Genomic DNA, 19207 nt, shown 5'->3' on the forward strand with positions numbered 1-19207 from the left:
GCCAGGCTAATTTTTGTATTTTTAGTAGAGACGAGGTTTCATCATGTTGCCCCAGCTGATCTCAAATTCCTGACCTCAAGTGATCCACCCACCTCAGCCTTCCAAAGTGCTGTGATTACAGGTGTAAGCCACTGCGCCTGACCAGTCTCAGGAATTTCTTTACAGCAATGTGAGAACAGACTAATACATAAGGCAACATGAGGATGGCATGAAGTGCAAGAGGTTGGAGACAAGGGACCATTTTAAGGGAAGTCACTGGTGATTTATGGAAGAAGTGAAAATAGACCATGTCATCAGGGCATAATATTCCTACTGGAAAAATAATTTGAAATGCTATGACCTACTTCAGTTATTTCTTTCCATGATATAATAAAATAGCTGTTATAACATGTCCAAGTCCAAGCCATAGAGAAAGCCTCCTTGGAGCCTGATAGCACACTTGATGCTTTGCTTTGTAAACTGTCTGCACTCATTTTCTATTTGATTTTGTGGTTTTTTTTTTTTTCTTTTTGTTTGTCTTTGCTTTTCTCTTTACCTTCCTGAGTGAGCAAGAGTAAAATATCTGGTTGTTATTGTGGCAGTCTTTTAATTTTTGGTTTTTTTTTTTTTTTTTTTTTTTTTTTACTAATTCTGGGAAGAATAGTATTGATATTTTGATAGACATTGCCTTGAATCTGTAGATTTCTTTGGATAATGTGGTCATTCTTAAAATATTGAGTGTTCTAATTCATGAGCATGGGATGAGTTTCCATTTGTTTGTGTCATCTATGATTTCTTTTGGCAGTGTTTTGTAGTTCTCCTTATAGAGATCTTTCATCTCCCTGGTTAAAAATATTCCTAGATTTTGTTTTGCAGCTATTGTAAAAAGGACTGAGTTCATGGTTTGATTATCGGTTTGGTTATTGTTGGTGTATAGTACTGCTACTGATTTGTGTATGTTAATTTTGTAACCTGAGACTTCACTGAATTTGCTTATGAAATCTAGAAGTCTTTTGGAGGAATCTTTAGAGTTTTCTAGGTGTACAATTTTATCATCAGTGAACAGTAATAATTTGACTTCCTCTTTTCCAAGTTGGTTGCCCTTTATTTTCTTTCTCTTGTCTAATTACTCAAGCTAGGACATTCATTCTAGAAAATGGATGCCCATTTTCTGGTGAAAGTGGGCATCCTTGTCTTGTTCCAGCTCTCAGGAACTGGAACTTTTAACTTTAACCTTTTAACTTTTGCTTTTAACTTTTAACTTATACTTTTAACTTTTCTCCATTCAGTATGATGTTGGCTGATGGTTTGTTATATATGGCCTTTATTCACCTCCTGGCATTTTGAGGTATCTTCCTTCAATGCCTAGTTTGTTATTGGGGGTTACCTAAAGAGATGCTGAATTTTATCAAATGCTTTTGCTGCATTTATTCAACTGATTATATGGCTTTTGTTTTTAATTCTGTTTATGTGATGTATAGTAGTCAACATCTGTATCACAGAGATTTTCATAACTTGTGTCAATATTGTCATTTATTTCAAAGAATTTTTGGCCGGGCGCGGTGGCTCAAGCCTGTAATCCCAGCACTTTGGGAGGCCGAGACGGGTGGATCACGAGGTCAGGAGATCGAGACCATCCTAGCTAACACGGTGAAACCCCGTCTCCACTAAAAAAAATACAAAAAAAAAAAACTAGCTGGGCGAAGTGGCGGGCGCCTGTAGTCCCAGCTACTCGGGAGGCTGAGGCGGGAGAATGGCGTGAACCTGGGAGGTGGAGCTTGCAGTGAGCTGAGATCCGGCCACGGCACTCCAGCCTGGGCGACAGAGCGAGACTCCGTCTCAAAAAAAAAAAAAAAAAAAAAGAATTTTTTAATTTCCATCTTGATTTCATTGTTAACCCCAAAATCATTCAGGAGAAGATTGTTTAATTTCCATGTGTTTGTATTGATTTCAGGGTTCCTTTCGGAGTTAATTTCCAGTTTTATTGCACTGTGTTCTGAGAAGGTACTTGACATAATTTTGATTTTCTTAAATGTATTGAGACATGTTTTGTGACCTATCATATGGTCTATCTTGAAAAATATTCCATGTGTTAATAAGAATGTGTGTTTTGCAGTTATTGGGTAGAATGTTCTATAAATATCAGGTCCATTTGTTATAGAGTATAGTTTAAGTCCATTGTTGCTTTATTGACCTCCTGTCTCAGTGATCTGTTTAGTGCTGTCAGTGGGGTATTGAAGTCCCCACTGACAGCAACACACTATTGAAGTCCCCAATAACAACACACTATTATTGTGTTGCTCTCTGTCTTACTTCTTGGGTCTAATGGTAATTGTTTTATAAATTTGGGAGCTCCAGAGTTATTTAGGATTGTAATATCCTCTTGTTGGATTGATTCTTTCATCATTGTATAATGACCTTCTTTCTTTTTTGTTTTTAATATTGTTGCTTTAAAGTCCGTTTAATCTGATATAAAAATAGCTACTTCTGCTCACTTTTGATTTCTATTTGCATGGAGTATCTTTTCCCACTACTTTACCTTGAATTTATATGAAACCTTATGTGTTAGGTGAATCGCTTGAAGACAGAAGATACTTGGTTTGTGATTTTTTTTTCCATTCTGCCAATTGTATCTTAAGTGGAGCATTTAGGCTGTTTACATTCAATGTTCATGTCGAGATGTGAGATACTTTCTCAGTCATCATGTTAATTGTTACCTACTTTATTTTCTTCATTGTATTATTGTTTTATAGGCCTGTGCATTTTATGCTTTCAAGAAGTTCTATTCTGGTGCATGTCAACCTTTTGTTTCAAGATTTAGAACTCCTAGCATTCCTTGTAGGATTTGTTTAGTAGTAACAAATTGCCTCAGCATTTGCTTGTCTGAAAATGACTTTATTTCTCCTTCATTTATGGAACTTAGTTTTGCAGGATACAAAATTCTTGCCTGACAATTATTCTCTTTAAAGAGGCTAAAAAGGCTGGGTGCGGTGGCTCACGCCTGTAATCCCAGCACTTTAGGAGGCCAAGGTGGGCGGATCACAAGGTCAGGAGATAGAGACCATCCTGGCTAATACAGTGAAGCCCCATTTCATATATATATATATATGAAAAATTAGCCAGACATTGTGGTGGGTGCCTATAGTCCCAGCTACTAGGGAGGCTGAGACAGGAGAATGGCGTGAACGTGGGAGTCAGAGCTTGCAGTGAGCTGAGATTGTGCCCCTGCACTTTAGCCTGGGCAACAGAGTGAGACTCCGCCTCCAAAAATAAAATGGCTAAAGATAGGATCCCAATCCCTTTGGGCTTGTAAGGCAACATGGTTTGGCTCTGTGTCCCCACCAAAACCTCATGTCAAATTGTAATCCACACATGTGAGAGGAGAGGGCTGGTGGGAGGTGATTGAATCGTGGTGGCTGACTTCCCCCTTGCTGTTCTTATGATAGTGAATGAGTTCTGATGAGATCTGATGGTTTAAAAGTGTGTGGCACTTCCTCCATTGCTCTTTGTCTCCTGACACCATGTGAGAAAGATGCTTGCTTTCCCTTCACCTTCCACCATGATTGTAACTTTCCTGAGGCCTCCCAGCCATGCTTCCTGTAAGCCTGTGGAAATGTGAATCAACTAAACCTCTTTCCTTCATAAATCACCCAGTCTCAGGTAGTTCTTTATAGCACTGTGGGAATGGACAAATACAGAAAATTGGTACTGGGAGTGGGGTACTGTTATAAAGATACCTAAAAATGTAGAAGTGATTTTGGAAATTAGCAGAGGTTGGAACAGTTTGGAGAGCTCAGAAGAAGACAGGAAGATGTGGGAAAGTTTGGAACTTCTTAGAGGTTTGTTGAATGGCTTTGACCAAAATGCTGATAGTGATATGGACAATGAAGTCCAGGCTGAGGTACTCTCAGACGGAGATGAGAAATGTATTAGGAACTGGAGTGAAGGTCAGTTTTTAGCAAGACGAAAGATGGCCTTTTACCCCTGCCCTAGAGATCTGTGGAACTTTGAAATTGAGAAAGGTGATTTAGGGTATCTGGGAGAAGAAAGTTCTAAGCAGCAAAGCATTCAAGATGTGACCTGGCTGTTTATAAAAGTCTATTCTCATATGTGTGAACAAAGAGATTAGCCAAAACTGAAAGTTATGTTTAAAAGGGAAGAAGAGCATAAAAGTTTGAAAACTTTACAGTCATTATATCTTAGCACTTTAAAATGATCTCCTTTCACGCCATATCTCATATTCAGGCCACAAGAGGTGGACTCTCAAGGCCTTGGGCAGCTCTGCCTCTGTGGGTCTGCAGGTTATATAGCCCCTGTGGCTGCTTTCACAGGCTTGCATTGAGTGTCTGTGGCTTTTCTAGGTATGTGGTGCAAGCTGTCTGTGGATCTACCATTCTGGGGTCTGGAGGACAGTGGCTAATGTGATATCTTGGGGATGTTATAGAACCCTGTTTTTTCATACTTGCCAGGATTATTTTTCTGGTTCCTTCTAATTTGGATAGACGATTTCTTTTCGTTATTGTTGACTTCTTTTTATTTGACTGTTTTATGTCTTTTTTCCCCTGAAGGATGTGACTTTAATGTTTATAGTTTATTGCAGCCTTATTTAGCTCTTGGTGCTTTCAGGGGTGAAGACTCTGTAAGAATTTCTTGTTATGGTCTTTGTATGATGGCTTTCTCAGATGCTGGCTGTAGTAATGATGTGCTTGGTGTGTGACTAAGTTCACTATCTCTTATTAGGTTGGAATAGCAGAGGTCTCTTGAAGCTTTTCTCATTCCCCCATGGGGTGCACATTTTTGTTTATTTTTCCCCAGTAGGAGAGGTGTCCCTGTGTAGAAACCAGTTGTGGCTGAAGCAGGTGGGTAAATGCAACACCCAATAGTCGGCAGAAGTCCCAGTCTTGACAGAGGTGGCCAGGGGAGCTCTCAGTGAGCACTGAGATCTTACCAGGGGGAAGAATGACCTCTCCCTTGACAGGCCAGCAGGAAAGCAGTCCATCTCCCAGTCACACTCCTGATCTAGTGCTACAGCTATTCAAATGAGACAGGCATCTCTTTTCATCTACAGGAATGAAATTCCAAGTAGAGTTGAATACTTGATATTCCAAATAGAGATGAATTGTGACACTACCCCTCATGCAAGCCTGAACCCAGAAGGCACTCCTCCTGTGGGGATTCAGTCACCCTGAAGTGTTCCAGAAAGGCTGCCTATAGGTGGACTCATGCTGAACTCCTATGGGAGAAGCCCTAGCTGTGTCTTCAGTGATTGACAAGAGGGGAAAAGAATTCTTCTCCAAGACCGTTTGTGAGCACAAGGGCTGCCTCACAGTTGGGGCAGAGCTTCAGACTTTCCCCACTGAGCCCAGCACCGTATCTGTGCCTCTGCTGAAAGAAACTTCCCACCAGCAGAAAGTTCTGGGATTCAAGGCCTGCCATCCAGACTCATTTATCTCTCAAGGTGTTCTCTTAATGTGGTACCTTCGCTGTCCGCCTAGGAGTAGGAGTTGCTGAGAACCAGACTACTGTGAAGGCGGCTGCTCCTCTGGGTCTAGCCACCTAGTGGGGCTGCCACACTCCAGGCTGGTGCTGGGAAATGTCTGCAAGGAAACCAGTGATGTGATCTGTCCTCAAGTCTCCCAGCTCTGATGGAGATGGCAGGGAAGTGACGTAAACTCTGTAAAGTTCCTTGGTTATAAATAACTTTAGTATGTTGGCTTTCTCAAATGCTGGTAGAAAAAGTAATGAATTGGTCACACGGGCAAACTCAAGACCTCCTGGTTAGCCATGGTACTGCAAGCAATGGTGATAACTGAGGTAACGCACACATGTTCTTCTTCCTGAGCACTGTGTTATTCTACCTGCAGATGTTGTAATGGACTGTGTCAGTTGACCTCCAGCCAGGAGGTGGCACTTGCAAAAGAGCACAAACTGTGTTAGTAGCAGTGGGATTTGTGCTTGCTTTGTTACCTAGGGGAGGTATTCTGTATTCTCGGACAATGAGTGGGGCCATAAAGCTCCCAAAAGTTTCTGTCCATTGTGTTAAGTTACCAGGGTGGGTGGAGGGGCAAAGCCAGGTAGCATCTGGGTCAGACAGGGCCACACTCTGACTCTCCACATGCAGGACAAGCAGCAGTTTTTGTGAAATTGGAGGGCAGTTATCTTGCCACTGGGGTAGTGTTCCAGAGAGAAGCACAGCTGTCTCTGCTGCACAGAAGAGTTTGTGCAGGAAGTGAGGAATAGCAGGTGGCAATAAACCCCACCCAGCTCCCATTCACTTGGCAAGGCAGGTCTCACACTTGCAGTGCTCTCCACTAGCAGCAGCTAGCTAAGTCCTAAGCAGTCTATGCTCAGAACTCCCCCAGAAGATGCTACCATGGCTTTCAGACCTCACCCCTTCCAGTCCACCCAGAAAGCCAGAACACCCGGCTCCTGCACCTGTGGCAGCAGCACATTTCCCACCCACCCTTAAGTTCTGGCCAACGGTGTTTGTCTGCACTTGAGATTATATCCTGAATTTCAGTTGAGAGCCTCTCTCAACCTGTGACTGCTACCTGCATTAGCTGACAGACTTCTGTAAGACCAAAAATGGCTTCCCTCCATCCATACTGGAGACTGGGAATGCACAGAACTCTTCCCGCTGCTGCTCCTACTTTTATGTTCCCTACCACTCCCTAAATCAGCTCCAGTGCTGGGTAGGATTAAGGCCTTCCCCCATGGGCTGTATTGCCAGGTTCCCCAGTGGGAGGGTATATCCTGGAGGCAGTTTATCTGCCCTCGCACTCTGGGGACTTATAGTTTTCCACCTGGCTTACAGTGAAGACTGCAGCCTGCCACTTATTTCAAAGGGCCTGTGGTTTCTTTCAGTTTCCCTGTTAAGTTCCTGTGTTGCTTCTTGGAAAAAAAGTTCACAGTGTGAATCTCTACACACTATTTTGTCTTTCCAAAAGCGGGAGGCATACTAACAATGTCTCCAATCCACCATAAAACAAACAAACAAAAAACAGTTTTCTTGACCCTCTTGAGCAGAATACTTGTTTTTGAAAAATGTAGAATATTATTATTAAAATTGCTTTCTCGTCTCCTATTGGCTTTCGATTATATTACGTATTTGCTGTTTGCATAGAGATGATTGATATTTAAGTTAGGCTTATGGAGGGAAAGATTATATAGATTGTCTTTCTTGCCAACAGCTTAGTTGGAGCCTTTTATCATCCCATGTCTGTATGACTGACATAACATGGCCTCTCTGTTCATACCCAGCTTGCACAATTCTAAAGGCAATCCCCCTGAGGCTCACAATCATCTCTTATCCCCCTTGCTCATGTGTCTCATTGCCTAAAGAATAAAAGTATTCACTGGGGCTTTCCAATCATCCCACAATCTGGTACGCCCTCCACGAGCATGTGGACTCCCTTTTTTGTCCAAGTTCTGCTTGCCTCCTGCATGGCTTATTCTTCTCTTTCTGACTGGTCAAGCTTTACCTACCCATTCTAGAAGGTTTACTCACATCCTAATGAAGACCTTCATCAATTATTCCACCCTACATTTATATTGATCCCTAAACCAAGCCACAAATATCAATAGGAAAGAAAGTAAGCCCAGGAAACAGCCATCATTTCACTGGTAACATTCAAACAGCAAGGCTTTCATATACAAATGGAAACATACACATTTTTCTTTTCTTTTTTTTAATTATACTTTAAGTTCTGGGGTACATGTGCAGAACGTGTAGGTTTGTTACATAGGTATACATGTGCCATGGTGGTTTGCTGCACCCATCAACCCATCACCTACATTAGGTATTTCTCCTAATGCTATCCTTCCATTAGTCCCCCACCGTGGAATACTATGCAGCCATAAAAAAGAATGAGTTCATGTCCTTTGCAGGGACATGAATGAAGCTGGAAACCATCATTCTCAGGAAACTATCACGAGAACAGAAAATCAAAGACTGCATGTTCTCAATCATAAGTGGGAGTTGAACAAGGAGAACACATGGACACAGGGAGGGGAACATCACACACATACACATTTTTCAAAAAGAATTTTATTAGAATTTCTAGAAGAGAAGGTGAAAGAGTCCAGTATATCAAGAAAGCTCTTCACTCATGAAATAACATGGTGTTAACAGAAGGAGCACACACTTTGGAGTCAGAAGAGCTAGTTTTGACTTTTTTCTGTGAACTTGACTTAGTTTCATAAATGGCCTGAGCCTCACTTTTTCCATATTTAAAAGAAGTGATGCCTATTAGCCTTGGGAGGTGAAGAATAAGTGATAAACTGTAAGTACTTAGCACAGTGTCTGGCACACTGTGGATGCTCAAAACCTGTTAGATCCTTCCTGTCTCCCCTTTTCCTTCCAGTTAAAGCACCATAAACGTAAGAGCAAAGGCACATTAAAGAACATTTGGGAAAAATACAGGAGAGTAGAAGAGTGCCTTATAATATCTAATGTTTGAGCTCCCCTTACATGAAGAACAACCATGTTCTATTCCTGATTAAACACATGAGAGTATCTCAAAGGTGGACAATTGCCATTTAGTCACACATTGGTTTGATTCCTAGCAAAAGTTTACCTACCTGGTAGATAGTTTCATTTAAATAGAATTAAAGAAGGCAGTGAAAGGAGTGGTCAATTATGAACCTAATTCCAGTCAAGAGTATAGAAATGTTTGGTGAAGCTGGAATGACCAGCACACTTGGAAGAAAGTGATCCTGTGTTATCTATTACTTAGTCAAGAATAGTTACAGATGAAAATAACAGCAATCATCAGCTACATTATATGTCGCATATGTGCTAGATACTTGAAAAAGAAAAATTCCAAACCAAAAATCAGTACAATCTCATCACCATAGAAAAGCAGATCTCAACAGGGAATATAAAAGAAAAATATCTAAAGAAAACAATGTGCCCGTATAATGAGGAACCACAGTCTTTAAGCTCGAACTTCAGTAAGGTGTAATAGAAGTTCCTAGCCCAGAATAAATTGACCAATCAAGATACATGATGGGAAACCATAGAGGGGATTAATGAAGTTATTTACTTGGAACAATAAGAAACACATTGAGGAAAACCAGAGGGAAAAATGAACCTGCTGCTGGGAGCAGGTGGTCTAAGATTAATTCTGCTCCACATACAGCATTTTCCATCTCAGCTGATGGTGGCAACTCCATCTCTCCAGTAGCAGGCTTATCCTTGACTACTGTTTATCTCTTATGACACCCATTCAACTTATTTAAAAGTTCTATTAGCTCTATCATCAAAATAATTCAGAATCCAACCATATCTTGCTGCTTCCACTGTTAACCTTCTGTCCACACTACCAACATCATATGCCATTCTTCTTCCTCCTATAGCTTATTTCCTATTCCCGTCCTGCTCTTTCTTTTTAAAAAATGCTTTAAAATCATTTTCCATGTTAGAGTCACTGAGCTCAGCACTTAATATTTATTGCCCTGTTTAATCTTAGCAATAACTCCCAGGCAGCATTATTATTGTAACCATTTTATACACAAGAAAAATTGGGCTGATAGAAATAAATAACTAGTTTGTAATCAAAGAGAGATGAAGTGAAAGAGCCAAGGTTTGATTTAAGAGCATCTGCACTATTAAATACCTTCTATTTTCTTCCTCGTCTATGTACTCACAGCAATTTGTATGGATCCTCTGTCTGTCACTACAATTACTACACCGAATGGTCATTACCTATAATATTTGACTCTCTTTCACAATAGACAGTTGAAATATAGAGAAATAACTAATATTAGTAACATACATCATTACTGAGCACTTTCCATGGATTGTGCATTTATTCATCCATCACACTTAATGAATATCTGCTATGTACCAGGCACTGTTCCAGGTACTAGGGAATCAGTGGTGAACAAAATAAGAAAAAAATCCTGCCCCTTAGCAGTTCACATTTTGGTAGAGAAATAGACAAATAAATGTACAAATATACCTATAATATATCAAGTAATGATAAGGACACAGACTCAGGCAGGTTGATGGGTATGGGGGTAGCAGTGTATGGAAATTCTCTTGTGAGTTCTTCTGTCTTTTCACTGAAGTAAGAATCAAAGTCACCAGATAAGCATAAATATGAGGAGGAAGTGTGGAAGGTTTGAGGATAGAAAACATACGAAACAGTCAGATAGGACTACGTAAGGTATAGTTAACTAGAGATTTCAATAAAATCAGTCATCCTTGTGTGTTTTCCTCCAGCCACACTCAGCTGCTTTGGTTCAAGTGAAGATTTAACCGGACAGCAGGCACATCATGTTAAATTCTTGATAGATATTATCTCATTCAAATTTTACAACTCTGTAGGTTGTTCTCATCCTGTACTTTCCAGATAAGGAAACTGAACTTAGAGAATTTCTCACTTTCCAAATGTCATGCAGATGGGAAGTGTTGAAATTAGGATTGGAACCCAGATTTTTCACCTTCAAACCTTGAGTTGTTAAATTTGACAAATGACCATATCAGATGTAGTCTTTATTCTCATCTCTGTATGTGCTTAGTAAGTTATTTTTCAATGAACTAGCTTCAGAAATAAAGTACATGAATCCAGGAGACAAATACTTGGCTAACAGGCAATTCTTACATGTTCTGGTGGACTGAAAAGTTAATATGAGTCATCAGAGTTGGGACTGCCAAAAAACACTAATTAGATAAGGGCTGCATTAGTAAAAAATATAGGAATGAGCCCACCCTGCAGGCATAGACCAGACTATACCTGCAGTATTATGTCCGATTCAAGATGCCAGTGCTGTCATGGGGCATCAGTAAATTTAAACATGTCATCCGAAGAAAAGCAGAAAGGTTAGTGGAGTGCATGGTACCCAGAAAGCATGAAGAAATACTGGGGAGGAAAGAGACCACTTACCCTTATAAAGAAATACTTAATGCAGTAGTTGTCTTTATGCACATCTTCAAGGCTGCCTGTGTTAGGCTGTTCTTGCACTGCTCTAAAGAAATACCTGATATTGGGTAACTTATTTTAAAAAGAGGTTTAACTGTCTCAAGGTTCTGTAGGCTTTACAGGAAGCATGATGCTGGCATCTGCTCAGCTTCAAAAAGGCCTCAGGAAGCTTACAATCATGGCAGAAGGTGAAGAGGGAATAGATACATCACACATGCAAGCAGGAGCAAGAGAAAGAGAGAGGTGACACAGACTTTTTTATTATATTATTATACTTTAAGTTCCGAGGTACATGTGCAGAACGTGTCGTTTTGTTTCATAGGTATGCACGTGGCATGGTGGTTTGCTGCACCCATCAACCTTTCACCTACATTAGGTATTTCTCCTAATGTTATCCCTCCGCTAGCTCCCCACTATCTGACAGGCCCCAGTGTGTGATGTTCCCCTCCCTGTGTCCATGTGTTCTCATTGTTCAACTCTCACTTATGAATGAGAACATGCAGTGTTTGGTTTTCTGTTCTTGTGATAGTTTGCTGAGAATTATGGTTTTCAGCTTCATCCATGTCCCTGCAAAGGACATGAACTCATCCTTTTTTATTGCTGCATAGTATTCTATAGTGTATATGTGCCACATTTCCTTTATCCAGTCTATTATTGATGGTCATTTGGGTTGGCTTCAAGTCTTTGCTATTGTGAATAGTGTCACAATAAACATACGTGTGCATGTGTCTTTATAGTAGAACGATTTATAATCCTTTGGGTATATACCCAGTAATGGGATTGCTGGGTCAAATGGTATTTCTGGTTCTAGATCCTTGAGAAATCACCACACTGTCTTCCACAATGGTTGAACTAATTTACACTCCCACCAACAGTGTAAAAGTGTTCCTATTTCTCCACATCCTCTCTAGCATCTGTTGTTTCCAGACTTTTTAATATCACCATTCTAACTGGCATGAGATAGTATTTCATTGTGGTTTTGGTTTGCATTTCTCTAATGACCAGTGGTGATGAGCATTTTTTCATATGTCTGTTGGATGCATAAATGTCTTCTTTTAAGAAGTGTCTGTTCATATCCTTTGCCCACTTTTTGATGGGGTTGTTTGTTTTTGTCTTGTACATTTGTTTAAGTTATTTGTAGATCCTGGATATTAGCCCTTTGTCAGATTGATAGATTGCAAAAATTTTCTCCCATTCTGTAGGTTGTCTGTTCACTCTGATGATAGTTTCTTTTGCTGGGTGCCACAGACTTTTAAATGGCCAGATTTCTCAATAACTCACTCACTATTGTGAGGACAGCACCAAATAGATGGTGCTAAATCATTCATGAGAAATTCACCCCCATGATCCAATCACCTCCCAGCAGGCCATACCTCCAATACTGAGGATTACAATTCAACATGAGATTTGGGTAGGGACAAATATCCAAACTATATCACTATTCTGCAATTCTGGAGCACAGAATTAGGGTTTAAAAGGTCTATTGTGCCTCAGCAGAATAAAGAAGCTGTGACAATTGGAGCTGTTTGAAACCCGCTGTCCCACAGGGAGGTGTGTGGCATGTCATTGAAAGGGATGAAGAGGGCCTTCTGTGACCTTTTTATGGATGTCATAGAGGAGAATCACAAAGACAGAGAATAAAACTGAATTATCTGTCTTCCCTGCCAACTCTAAGGAAGTCTGGGATAATAATCCTTCCTTTTGACATCCTTTGGTGCATGTTTTCCTTCACCATACAACTCTTTTCCCATTGTCTTCAGTCAAATTGTGTGGGAATCCCAAATCTGACACATATTGTCTGACGCTCAACAAATTTTCTAAGCTCCTTGTGCCTGTCTCCTCATCAATAAAATAAGAACAGTGATAGAGCATCTCTTATGGGATTGTTGTGAGATTTATATAAATTAATCCATATAAAGTCCTTAGAAGGGTGCTTGAAAATATAAGTGTTCAATAAATGTTATGGTCCATTGTTTTTTAAATTATTTATCATACACTGCCATTTACGATTTCTTTATTATTTTATGTGTAATTCTTGTTTTCTTCAGCTAGATGATCTTTCTGGTCATAGGACTGAGCATACAGAATATGTCAGGTTACTAACAGTCCAACATGAAAATGTGTGTCTCTCCTTTCAAGCAGATTAGACTTGTTTAGAAGCCCCATTTGTACATTCTCAGCAATACTTTCAGAGTTTTATGGGGTTACCACCTAAATATTTTATGAATTTCTTCGTCTTTTAAAATATAAAAGTGTACTCAGTCTCAATCTCATTTTTCAGGGGTTGCTGTAGCCATCATTAGGAAATAAGCAAAGATTTGTTTTGGATATGGACCATAACAGTTTTCGGAAAACCTTCAGTGTTGGACTATACAAGTTGGGGAGGAAGGAAAGGAGCATTATTGGTGAAAACACAGATAAGTGACATGATCCTCATAGGTCTTGAGGAACTTATAATCTAGCGGAAGAGACTGAGTCTTGCCTGACCCAGCCCTTTCCTGCTTTTCTACCTCATCTGGTACATGCCCTCTTGCCCCAGTTCTAGCCTTGATGACTGAGTTTTTCAAACAAGATGATTCCCATCTTCGCACTGTCCCTCCTACCTGACACTCTTTCCCCTGCCCTTTGCATGACTGTCTTCTCTCACCCTTCAGGATTTGGCATAAATAGTTTCTCTTTAGCTTGGTGTTCCTTAATCACCATGTCTAAATACATTCCCTATTCCAATCCCAACATTCATTTATTATTGTTATACACCCCTTTTGTTACCCTCATAGCACTTGCCAAAATTTTTGTTTTTATGTATTAATATTTATGTGTTTGCTTCCTTGTTTTCGCACCCTTTATCCCCAACAAGAGAAGTGATCATATCTGTCTTTATTCACAAATGCGATCTCTTTTCCATAGCAATGATTTCAACAGATGTGTTGTGTGAGTGAAAGATGTCAACATAACATCATGAGCACTGGGACTGACGTGCTGGGGGGCCAGAGAAGTCAGGCATCCAGAGCACCATTAGCAGTTGCAGGAGATTTCCAGAAGGGCATTGCAGAGGCTGCCAGTGCCCTGCCATAGCCCCTTAGCACTTGTCACATACATGCCAGCACATGTTGCAAGACTGCCAATCTCCCCTCTCTGCCTGAGAAAGCACGCTTGGCCAGCCACAAGAAAGGCCAAAAAGACCCAGGAGTGGATGCCCAGAGGAGCAGCTCTCAACCAAAGAGGGGTAGGCATGGGTATCCTGAGCACCTGAGTGTCCTTTCCCCAAGTGTGAAACCTCTAAGGTATACCCTACAGTGTCCCTATGAAGTCTAGTGGTGCTGAGCCCGTTGCCAAAGCAGTAACCTGTTCATTACAACACGTTCCAGAGGTTTTCTTTCCTGTGTTAATTCCCTATCTTCTATGAGTGTTTCCAGATAGACTGCCTCAATAAATTTCTTGCATTTAAATCTTCATCACAGGGTCAGCTTCTGGAAAAATCTCAACATAAAAGAAGTGATCAGAATCTTGAAAGACATGTAGAATTCACTAGACAAGAAGTTAAAAAAAAGAAAATCTGAAGAGGGCAGGATCCCCATAGTGCAGGAGAAGAAAATCAAAGCTCTATTTTCCACTCAGCTGCCTTTCCTCTAGGAGGGATCAGACTTTGTTTTTGTCAGGGTCCCTAGAAGGTATTTACAGGAAAAGACAGTAAGAGATTGGCTGATCTCCTGCATATTCGATAAGCTATTTCAGAGCCAACAGCTCAGTTCAGTGCAGGTGGACAGAAGGTCTTGAACTCTTGCAATAACACATTGCAACCTAGCATGCTGTGTTCATGAATCTTTAACTAAAGAGCTTCTTTGTGTCTTTTCCTTTTTTGAAATACAGCTCAGGATCCAGGAATGTGATGCTTAACCCTGAAAAGGAAACCTTGTACAAATGGTTCCTTGAAAACCAGCATGTAGCCTGTTCATAAATTTTATGATGTGTGAAGCACATGTTCAAGGAAGTATTTATTAGTAAGACCATAAGTTAAATTAGGAAGGGTGGTTCATACCTTAAATATTCCATCACTTTCTGTACTGTTTATGTACCCAGACCCAAGTGTGAAACTTAAATTTGTTTTTAATGTATTCTCCTGACAAATGATTTACTCTGGTCAAATGTATTTTCTTTTGGTTCCCTGGATAGTTAAGTTTTACAGTTGGGGGAAGATAAGAAAATGCTTTTAAATTACTCTTTCAACACACGCAAAGTTAAAATTTCTGTGCTGATATCATAGAACAATTTTCCTGCGGGATTTAATAAAATGTAGTGTGATTTCAGGCATATTAGTACAGGCATACCTTGTTTTATTGCACTTCACTTTACTGAGCTTCACAAATATGCGATTTTCACAAATTGAAGGCTTGTAGCAACACTCAAGCAAGTCTATCGGCGCTATGTTTCCAACAGCATGTGCTCGCTTTTTGCCTCCGTGTCACATTTTGGCAATTACCTTAGTATCTTAAACTGTTTAATTACTTTCATATCTGTTATGGTGATCTGTGATCAGTGATCTTTGAGCTTACTACTGTAATTTTTCTGGGGTACCAAAACCAGCACTCATATATGACAGATAATTTAATAAATGTATGTGTTGTGACTACTTTACCATCCAACCTTTCCTCTCTCTCTCTCTCTCTCTCTCTCTCTCTTTCTCCTCTCTTTGGGCCTCCCTGTTCTCTGAGAGACAACAATATTTAAGTAAGGCAAATTAATAACAGCACAATTACTTCTAAGTGTTTTAGTGAAAGGAAGAGTTGCATGTCTCTCACTTTAAATCAAAAGCTAGAAATTATTACGTTTAGTGAGAAAGGCATGTCGAAAGTTGAGGGAGGTCAAAAGCTAGGCCTCTTGCACCAGACCGTCAGCCAAGTTGTGAAGAATGCAAAGGAAAAGTTGCAGAAGGAAATTGAAAGTGCTACTCCAGTAAACACATAAATGATAAGAAAGCAAAACAGCCTTACTCCTGATGTGGAGGAAGTTTGAGGGGTCTGAATAGAAGATCAAACCAGCCACATTTCCTTAAGCCAAAACCTAATTCAGAGCAAGGCCCTAACTCTATTTAATTCTGTGAAGGCTGAGTGAGGTAAAGAAGCTATAGAAGAAAAGTCTAGCACTAGCAGAGGATGGTTCATGGGGTTTAAGGAAAGAAGTTTTCTCTATAACATAAAAGTGCAAGGTGAAGTGACAAGCATAATGGAGAAGCTGCAGCAAGTGATCTGGAAGATCTAGTTAAGATCATTGGTGAAGGTGGCTACACTAAGTAGCAGATTTTCCATGTAGACAAAATGCCTAATATTGGAAAAGATGCCATCTAGGATTTTCACAGCTAAAGAAGAGAGGTCAATGCCTAGCTTCAACACTCCAAAACACAGACTGATTCTTTTGTTAGGGACTAATACAGCTATTGACTTGAAGTTGAAATCAATGATCATTTACTATTCTGAAAATTCTAGGGCCATTAAGAATTATGCTGAATCTGTTCTGACTGTGCTCTATCAGTGGAAAAACAAAACCTGGATGACCATACATCTATTTACAGCATGGCTTGCTGAATATTTGTTCAACATCTGTTGAGACCTACTGCTCAGAAAGAAAAGATACTTTTCAAAATACTACTTTTCACTGACAATGTAGTCATCCAAGAGCTCTTATGAAGATGTCCAAGGAGATTAATGCTGTTTTTATGCCTGCTAACACAGTATTCATTCTGCAGCCCAGGGAGCTGGGCTTCTTATCATTTAAGAAACACACACATTTTGTGTCTTTTCCTTCTTTGAAATACAGCTCAGGATCCAGAATGTGATGCTTAACCCTGAAAAGGAAACCTTGTACAAATGGTTTATCATTTTTCTTATCATTTAAGAAACACACATTTTATAAGGTTATGGCTGCCATAGACAGTGTTTCCTCTGATGACTGTGGGCAAAATAAATTGGAAACCTTTTGGAAAGGATTCACCATTCCAGATGCTATTATTAACATTTTTCATTCATGGGAGGAGGTAAAAAATATCAACATCAACAGGAGTTTGGAAGAAGTTGATTTCAGCCCTCATGGATGACTTGGAGGGGTTCAAAACTTCAGCAGAGGAAGTAACTGTAGATGTGGTGAAAATAGCAAGAGAACTAGAATTAGAAGTAGAGCCTGAAGATGTAACTAAATTGCTACAATCTCATAATAGAACTTGAATGAATGAGGAGTTGATTGTTATGAATGGGCAAAGAAAGTGGTTTCTTGAGATGGAATCTATTCCACTTCTGATAAAGATGATGTGAACATTGTTGAAATGAAAACAAAGGATTTGGAATACTACACAAATACTGTTGATAAAGTGGTGGCAGAGTTTGAGAAGATTTACCCAAATTTTGAAAGAAGTTCTACTGTGGAAAAATGCTATCAAACAGCATCACATACTACAAAGAAATACTTTGTGAAAGAAAGAATTAATCAATGGAGCAGACTTCACTGTTGTCTTATTTTAAGAAACTGCCACAGTCACCCCAGCCCTCACCAACATCCACTCTGATCAGTCAGCAACCATCAACATTGAGGCAAGACCCTCCATCAGCAAAAAGATTATGACTCACGGAAGACTAAGATGATCATTAGCAATTTTTAGCAATAAAATATTTTTTAATTAAGGTATACATATTTTTCAGATGTAGTGCTATTTCATACTTACAGAGTACAGTATAATGTAAACATAACTTTTGTATGCATTGGGAAACCAGAAAGTCTACATGACTCACTTTATTTAGCTATTTGCTTTGTTGTGGCAGTCTGGAACCCAACCCACAGTAACTCCAAGGGTGCGTCTGTATCCCTGAAAATTAGAGCATTTCACATTCAGGCCACTATGATGAATTTGAAAACTGGTTAGTCACAGCAGCGTCTGTGAAAGTCATATTTAGCGTAACCAAATTTAGGAGAGGCTCACACTGGGACACAGGTTCTAATGGGCTATGGCCCTTAGTCTCTGATTTCAGCAAAACTCCTAACTAGAGCACTTCAAAATGAGAGCTGTGGTTGAAAAAGTATAAACTTTGAAGAACTGAAAAACCATTGTACCACATTGTGATGGTAAACTCCTGTAAAATCAGAATTATTTATACTACAGGCTATGCTGCCTACTATATTGATAGCTGTGCATTATCCTGGAGTCTCTTTGTATGAATATGGTTAACTTTACACATTTAAAGGATAACATATTTTTTAAAAGAATATAAATCTTTCTGTATTTTTAAAACAAAGAATATTATGTGAGAGTGTGTGTGGGTGCTATTTTATAATGGGGAAAAAAAAAAAAAAGCTCATATAGAAACAAAAATTCATTGAAACATGCTATGGAAGTATGTAGTGTGTGCCCTAACCAGATGCTTCTTGAATCAACAAAGTAGTCAAAATATAAACTCAACGTTTAAAGAAAATTCATCTTGTGAAAATGATTTTTCAATCACTGTGTATTATATTTCCCTGCCACATGGTCACACTGAAACTCTCTGGAAAGTAATAGTGACCTTAAGTAAAACCAAAAAGGTATGGATCACTGAAATATAGTGATGTATACTAAAGAAGAGAAGCTAGCTGATTTTTCAGTGTGCAAAGCCTTGGTTCATTTCACCAAAGGTGAATAGCAATGTTGTTTCAATGTTGTGCAATGAAACCTGCTCATAGTGTTTTTCCTGCTTTTAAAATTCTGAATAGAAGCCAAGGTTTATCTTTAAACACCCATGCTTGAACAAGTTCAGACAAAATGTTCCTAATTGTAGCTTGCTCTGCTTTCATTTTTATCTAGTAGATTTACTTTATGAGGGACAGACTAAGCTATGAACATTCAGATACAGGACATAAAAATACCTATGATTATAGTATTTCAAGGCATCAAATGTTTATTTTATATGCAGTTGTTAAAATTACAGATTTTTGAATCAGTCACCTGGATTTGACTAAGTAGTCCTGTAAATCATTAGCTGCATGATTTAGAACTCTGTTCCCTTCTCTATAACACAGCAACACTGCAAGCATCTATTACATACATTTGCTGTGGAAATTAAAAGAAATAAGGTACAGAAGCATCTAGCACTCGTAGAAAGTATTCAGCAAATATTAGCTATTATTATTGATACTGTGGATCTTCTATATGCCAGGTACTGTACCAAACTCCTTTCATAATATCATTACATGGTCACAAAAGATCTGCAGAATAAGTATAACTGTCTCTATTTTATAAAAGACTGAGACACAGAGAAGAAGCCAAGAAATGACAGCATCTG

The 19207-nt window shown here is 39.4% G+C and overlaps 2 protein-coding genes across 2 annotated transcripts in view; one reads left to right on the forward strand and one right to left on the reverse strand.

The window, feature by feature from the left end:
• Positions 1 to 2481, reverse strand: part of LOC105528112 (cTAGE family member 8-like) — a 241298-nt gene extending 238817 nt beyond the window's left edge. Inside the window, exon 1 of the mRNA XM_011964709.1 lies at positions 2465 to 2481. The gene's annotated coding sequence lies outside the window, so the exon portion shown is untranslated. The remainder of the gene's footprint in view (positions 1 to 2464) is intronic.
• BBOX1 (butyrobetaine (gamma), 2-oxoglutarate dioxygenase (gamma-butyrobetaine hydroxylase) 1) overlaps positions 1 to 19207 on the forward strand; it is a 93433-nt gene that overhangs the window by 34796 nt on the left and 39430 nt on the right. The window lies entirely within an intron of this gene.

Source organism: Mandrillus leucophaeus, unplaced genomic scaffold (genome assembly GCF_000951045.1).
Source record: "Mandrillus leucophaeus isolate KB7577 unplaced genomic scaffold, Mleu.le_1.0 Scaffold700, whole genome shotgun sequence".
Taxonomy (NCBI): Eukaryota; Metazoa; Chordata; class Mammalia; order Primates; family Cercopithecidae; genus Mandrillus; species Mandrillus leucophaeus.